This window comes from Microtus ochrogaster, chromosome 1, assembly GCF_000317375.1.
Source record: "Microtus ochrogaster isolate Prairie Vole_2 chromosome 1, MicOch1.0, whole genome shotgun sequence".
Taxonomy (NCBI): Eukaryota; Metazoa; Chordata; class Mammalia; order Rodentia; family Cricetidae; genus Microtus; species Microtus ochrogaster.
In genome coordinates this window covers 3,573,814-3,580,443 of record NC_022009.1, presented here as the reverse complement: position 1 = coordinate 3,580,443, position 6,630 = coordinate 3,573,814, and positions in this window count along the sequence as shown.

The window sequence follows — 6,630 nt, the reverse complement described above, 5'->3', positions numbered from 1 at the left end:
TATCCTTCCAAGTACTGTATACTGTGTATACATAGGGCTTTACTTTTATATTCTTGGAGAAAACCAGGGGCAATGAAAAAGTCTATTGTTTTAGGAACCCCTTGAACTCCCCTGAACAGCAATCAGGACTCCACAAATGGTCAATGTGCAGAGAACAGTAACATACCATGGGCTGCCCAACTCCAAATGATATGTGTACAACAAAATTTCTACACATATATCCTAGGGAACATCTTGTGGAAGAGGGCATAGAAAGATCCTAAGAGCCAAAGGACCAGCATAGGTGCCCTGTGATAGTGTCTTCTATACATGATAGGAGACTTTACTCACTGAATCTCAACAGTGTGGTTGCCTAAACAAGACACGCTTAATGACAACACTAAATGACAGACCAACACGGATGAAGGAAATCTCACAAGGCCCCATCCTTAGATGAAGAACTACAGGTATCAATGGGCTGCTGAGAAAGGGAGAATCGGTCTTCTCCACCAACAAACATCACTTGGTTATTCAATACTATGGAGTCAGCCCTAAACACTTATGAACACTAAATGAACTCAGAAGGTCATATGTGTGTATGCAATATATATTTATATATAATAAGTAGTCATGAATTTGAGAGTGAGTGGGGGTGGCATAGGAGGAGTTGAGAGGTGGGGTGGAAATGATATAAATACAATATTCTTGTATGAAATTTCCATAAAATAAAAACTGTCTCACTTTGATAGATATACATTTTTCTCAATTGTTGTAATGTTTTTTGATATATGTATGTTGAACTTTATGCTTTCAGAAATAGTCAATGTGGAGATTAAAAATATTGATAATACAGAGCTGTATAATGGAAAAATAGTGAAGATTCACTCAAGTTCCACACAGAGACAAAACATCCCAATTGTCACCCAGCACTTGTTTCATTATACAGCTCTGTATTATCAAAATTTTTAATTTAGATGAAATGAAACTATAGCTCAAATACCACAACCCTATTGCAAAAGGTTATCTCTAAAATGTGGCAGTCTACCATCAAGTGAGATGTCCCAGAGGGAAGAGAGATGGGAGGGAGCCTATAAGTGGACAAGACATCGGATTTTCTCTGAGTAAAACTGGTCTGATGTTCTTTCTACAGAAACTGCTGGTGCTCATGTTTGTGCAAATGATCTGCACGTCTTCTGTGATTTCAAGTCAGAATGGAGAGCAGGGATGCTTCCATCTCCTTAGAGTTCTTTCTCAGCAAGTTTATAATTTGTCCCTAGAGGATTAGCCTAAGAATATCTTTCTCTTGGCATGTTTAAAATCTTTAGGCTTCTTTTTATAATAAAGAATTTTGAATAGCCTTTCAAAGAGCTGAATGTACAGTTTTCAATAGCATCTTTTCTGTCTGAGCACTTCTGCCTATGTTATAATTAGAAAAATTCCAGGAAGAGCTTGGGCATATTCATGTTCACATGATGCCCCATCTATGTAATATGAAATTAAAAAGTTTTAGAAAGTAATGATAGACTAAATACAATTTTAAGAATTCATTCATATTGCTACACATGGATCAATTAATTACTCAAACAGATTCATATATTAATAGTGTAGGAAAAGGCTGAGCTTAACAGGAGTCTTTTATAAGTGACCACACTCTATAAACTCAATAGGATTTTAACTCCTATATTTTTCATATTGGGAGAAGTGATGATCTGTACTTACAAATTGTAAGAAATGAAAATGTAATATTTTATTATCTATCTATCTATAATCCATTTATATGGTTTTATAATTTAAGATGGGCTCTAAAATTTTTTTTTACATTTAATTTCTCAAGACAGAGGAATTGGGAACAAATGCTAAATCTATGTAAGGATTCTAAATCCTTGGGTGAGAAAAAAAATCCTTCAATTGTAAACGATTGCTCCCCAGAAAAGGTGTTTCAGTCCTTTGTGCTAGAACTCGTTTTCTGAATAATTTAAAACAGCTATAGTAGCCAATTTTGGGGTTGGGACAAGGAAGAGACTTGATTCTGTAAGAAGCTGAATTCTGGGCAGGAACTCCTGGTTTGTGCGTCTTATTTCTTCACATAGTTTTTCTTGCATCGTGATTATTTTGTTTTCATTTAATCTTCATTGCCAAGTTATTTCCATTCTGAAGAGGAATTCCTGGATTATTGTAGAGAAACTAGAGTAACTATGTACCTAGGCCCTCCTCTGGATCCTAGAATGTTGCTTGTTTATTAAAGACTTGGTATAATAAAATTAATACTTAATTTTATTTTCTTTGTGAGCTTATTTTTAAATTGTAAATTATAAATTGCCTTTTCAGCTCCCTTATGTGTTTAGAGCAGGTTGTGAACACCCTGAAGTCTAAGAAAACAATGCCATTTTCTAAAGTTAGTTAGAGAAAGAAGAATTTTGGTATCTGTACATTCTTATCAATTGTAAGTTATAATTTAAACTATATGCTATATAATTATGTCAAAGGTTATGGCATATATTCTCAGATCACTAAATTTATTAAGGATTTAATAAATTTAATTTAAAAAATTTATTATTTTATATATATATATATATATATATATATAAAAAACTTGGCCATATATATGTATATATATGTATGAGTGTGTATGTGTGTGAGTGTGTGTGTGTATCTTTCAGTAATAGGACAGAAAACTGAAATCAGTAATGCCACTGTCCTTGTGGAAAGTAAACTTAAGAGAAAGAGGGAAGGGGAAAGGAAGGATGAATATTATAAATACAAATGGGACATAGACACAAATACACATATGCATTGTATGCCTAGAGGTATATGAGATCTCAGAGAAGTGTCATTTGCCTGAGAAAATACCTCACTATGCTTTCTCATGAAACTCTTTGTTTCAGGAGCCAGGAATCTTTGCTATTCAGACTCTACTAGATCTTTTGCCAAATGCCCTTAATTTTCCAAATACAACCAAGGCTCAAACAAGCAAAGCTACCTATTGTTACTGTTCACATGAGTCATAATCTTGGGGTAAAAGAGAACTAAAAAGAGAGTAGAGAATATCAGTAATGGAAGACAGAATACATCAAAATAATATACAATTTAAAAATCTAAGAAGGTGGTAAATGATTTCTGAGTATATGTGAATTGGTAATATAAATACTGATTCTCCTTGAATGATACTTTATAAAATTATTTTTTAATATTAACTCAGAGGAGGTGAGTGGTGGCTCACTTGGATCGGATGAGGGGTCCAATTGGATAATACCTCTATGTGGGTATCAGGATAAAATAAGATTTAAAATGTAGTACTGAATTATTAGGCTGGTCTAGCAAAAAAGTGGTAGTAGATTCTATTTTTGTTTGTTTTTTGTTTTTCAAGACAGGGTTTTTCTATAGCTGTGGAGCCTGTCCTGGAACTAGCTCTTCTAGAATAGGCTGACCTTGAACTCACAATGATCCACCTGCCTCAGCCTCAGGAATGCTGGGATTAAAGGCGTGCACCAGTGCCCAGCTAGTAGATTCTTTCCTAAGTTCCATTTCCTCACTAGGCCTGGGAAGTACAATGCAGAGATCAACAAACAGTAGGGAGCCAAGCCCCAACAGACACCTGTATAGCATAGCTCCTGCATCTGTGGCTCAGGGAACATTGCGATTGTGGAAGGCAGAAAAACTGTCATAGCCAGAATACCGAGAAGTCTGTAGTGAAACAGTTTCTCCCTAGAAATGATTGCACAAACAAGACTGGAACAAGGCAATATCAATGGACATATTAACATGGAAGAGGGAAACATTTTCAGAGCCCCACACCTCGACAAAGAGCTACAGGCAAGAAGCTCTTTGAGAGAAGAAGAATTAGCCCCTTCTGGTGATGAACCCCTTATTGGCTGTTCATCAGAGTGATCAGCCTTGAAACCTTTTACATACAACAACAAAAATCAACTCAGTAGTACTATAAATATATTTTATTTTATTTTATTTATTTATTTATTTATTTTTTGTTTTTCGAGACAGGGTTTCTCTGTGGCTTTGGAGCCTGTCCTGGAACTAGCTCTGTAGACCAGGCTGGTCTCGAACTCACAGAGATCCGCCTGCCTCTGCCTCCCGAGTGCTGGGATTAAAGGCGTGCGCCACCAACGCCAGGCTATAAATATATTATAAATAATATATATGTAGACACATGCACACACATATATAATAATGAAAGAAAAAGAGGCTCAATATTTTTACACAATTTATGTACATCATCCCCAAACTTGTAAGTCATCTCTGAACTACCTAAACTATTCAATACACTGTAAATGTTGTATAGATAATTGTTTAGCAAACAATGACATAAAAACAATACCATACAAGTTTGTCGCATTTTTTCATAAAACTTAAAAATATCTTTGTTAAATTTTTTGGTTTTGTTTTGTGTGAATAAACAATTTGGCTGCATATATACATGTCTGGTACCCTGACAGGTTAGGAGAAGGCAACAGATCCCTTAAAATCAGAGTTGCAGATGGCTATAATCTACCATGTAGCTACTGGAAACCAAACCTAGCTCTGTTGCATGAGTAATAAGTACACTTAATCATAGAGCTAACTCTCATCCCCCTTTATATTTTGATTGTCTTCAAAGATGCAGAAAATATAGAGATGAAGGGACCACTGAATTTCTCCTGTTGTAGCTCAGACTGTCAGTCAGTGTCAGTACCTGGCTCCGCTTGTCTCTGTAGTCGGTAGCTTCTTGGCTATTTCTATGTACCAAAATGACAGTTTTTCAGACTGAGTGGGCAGGCACTATCCTCGGTCAATTGTCTTTGGGTAACTCAATGTCTAATTTTAAACTTTCCTTGAGTTCCTCAAAGTAACACTTCATTTTCATTGCAAGTACTCTTTATCACAAGCAGGACTCTGACTGTCCTCCATATTTGGCTTTCCATGACTTACCAGGTCTCCTCATGGAGCTTTACTTTCTCTTTCTAATTTTCTTCCTGGATTTCACCTTGTACTTTTCTCACATCCTGTAAGGCTTTAGGCTTTATTTACTCTCCAGCTCTTTTGTACTGCCATGGAGAACCTCCCAAATGTGAACCAATCTAATTATTATGTTTCTATGAATTTGTAGACATGTTTCCTGACCACAGCTGGAAAAAACAACTGTAAGGCTTGTTGACTCAATCGGCTGGATGGTTTTACATATGCTTCGCTGACTAAGTTCTGTTAATGCTGATCAGTTCTATTATTTTTTACAGTATATATTTTAATTACTTCAGAACTTTACTTTATAAAAACTACCCTTACCTTTTCCAATGAAAATAAACCACTGCTTACTGTGAAACATATGGAAACATTAAAAAGATAAAATGCAAAATAATACAAGTATCCTGTAACATATAGCCCATAACTTATTTTATTTCTTTCAGTGAAAACTTGGTGTGTATAGCATGTATACATATACACATGCATATATATGTAATATATTTATCATATGAAAATATGCTTATTAAATTTGTCTTCCTTTTAAAATTAGTGTGTATCCATGGTTGTTATCTATCTACTATTTTTCAGTAGCATAATTCTCAATGGTTACACAATATTTAAAAATAAGAATAAACTATTTTCCATTCCCTTTTTATTAAAATTGAAAGTATCCAGTTGTTTCATAGGACAATAAGTATTTTGTTCTATAATCTTTAGCTTAAACTTTTTTTGAGAGTTATCTGATACCTGTGAGCAGATTTCCTCTTCCAGTATATGCCATATAGCTTCAAGTTAAGTCCTTCAATGAGAATACCTTATGTAAATTCAATTAGCAAACACACTGACAAATTCAGTAGCCTTCAGACTCCTCACATCATCCAACAAGAGTAACCACTTTGAATCATTTTCTGCTATAGTGTCTACAACACAGCTTCCCAGTTTCCTATTTATGCATTTTTACCTTTAGTTACTTTCTGCTGGCTTCTTTTTCTGTCTTACATCAAATGCTCTATTGGTTAGGAGGCTCAATTATAGATACCTTTTTGAACTTTCTTAGATAATTATGTCCAACTCGTGATTGTAAATATTGTTTTTATTTTCAATGATGTTCATAAACGTATCTATGATATTTCTACAACATTTGGAGTTCATCCAGTAAATCTCCTAACATCTTCAGTTTTCTTTCCATATGCATCTCAACAATCAAAATGTTCACATTTAAACCTGGATATTGTTTTCATTAGCTGATCCTTGTTTCTCGCTCTCTCACCATTTCAGTAACTGGTATTTCCATTCACATAGCTTTAAAAACTAGTATCTTGATAATCATTCCTTATAACCATATTTTTATTTATTTATTGAGAATTTCACACATGTACACAATACATTTTGGTCACACCCATCCTTCTTTGTAGATGGCATCACCACACCCGCTCCCAACTTCATGTCCTTTTCCCTCCCCGCTTCCCTTTATACCTCACCGAGTCTAATTAGTGTTGCCCATATGCACACTGGTATGGGTGTGGTTCACTGGAGCACAGACAACCAACTAGGGGCCACGCACCTCTAGAAAACTCATCATCTCTCCCCCAGAGACCTTTCTTTTCTTTGTCCCTTAGTTCGAATTCAATTCTTGTTCATTACAACATGGATCAATATCCTCTCCTCTCGTTTCTTTTTTTTTTTTAATTTATT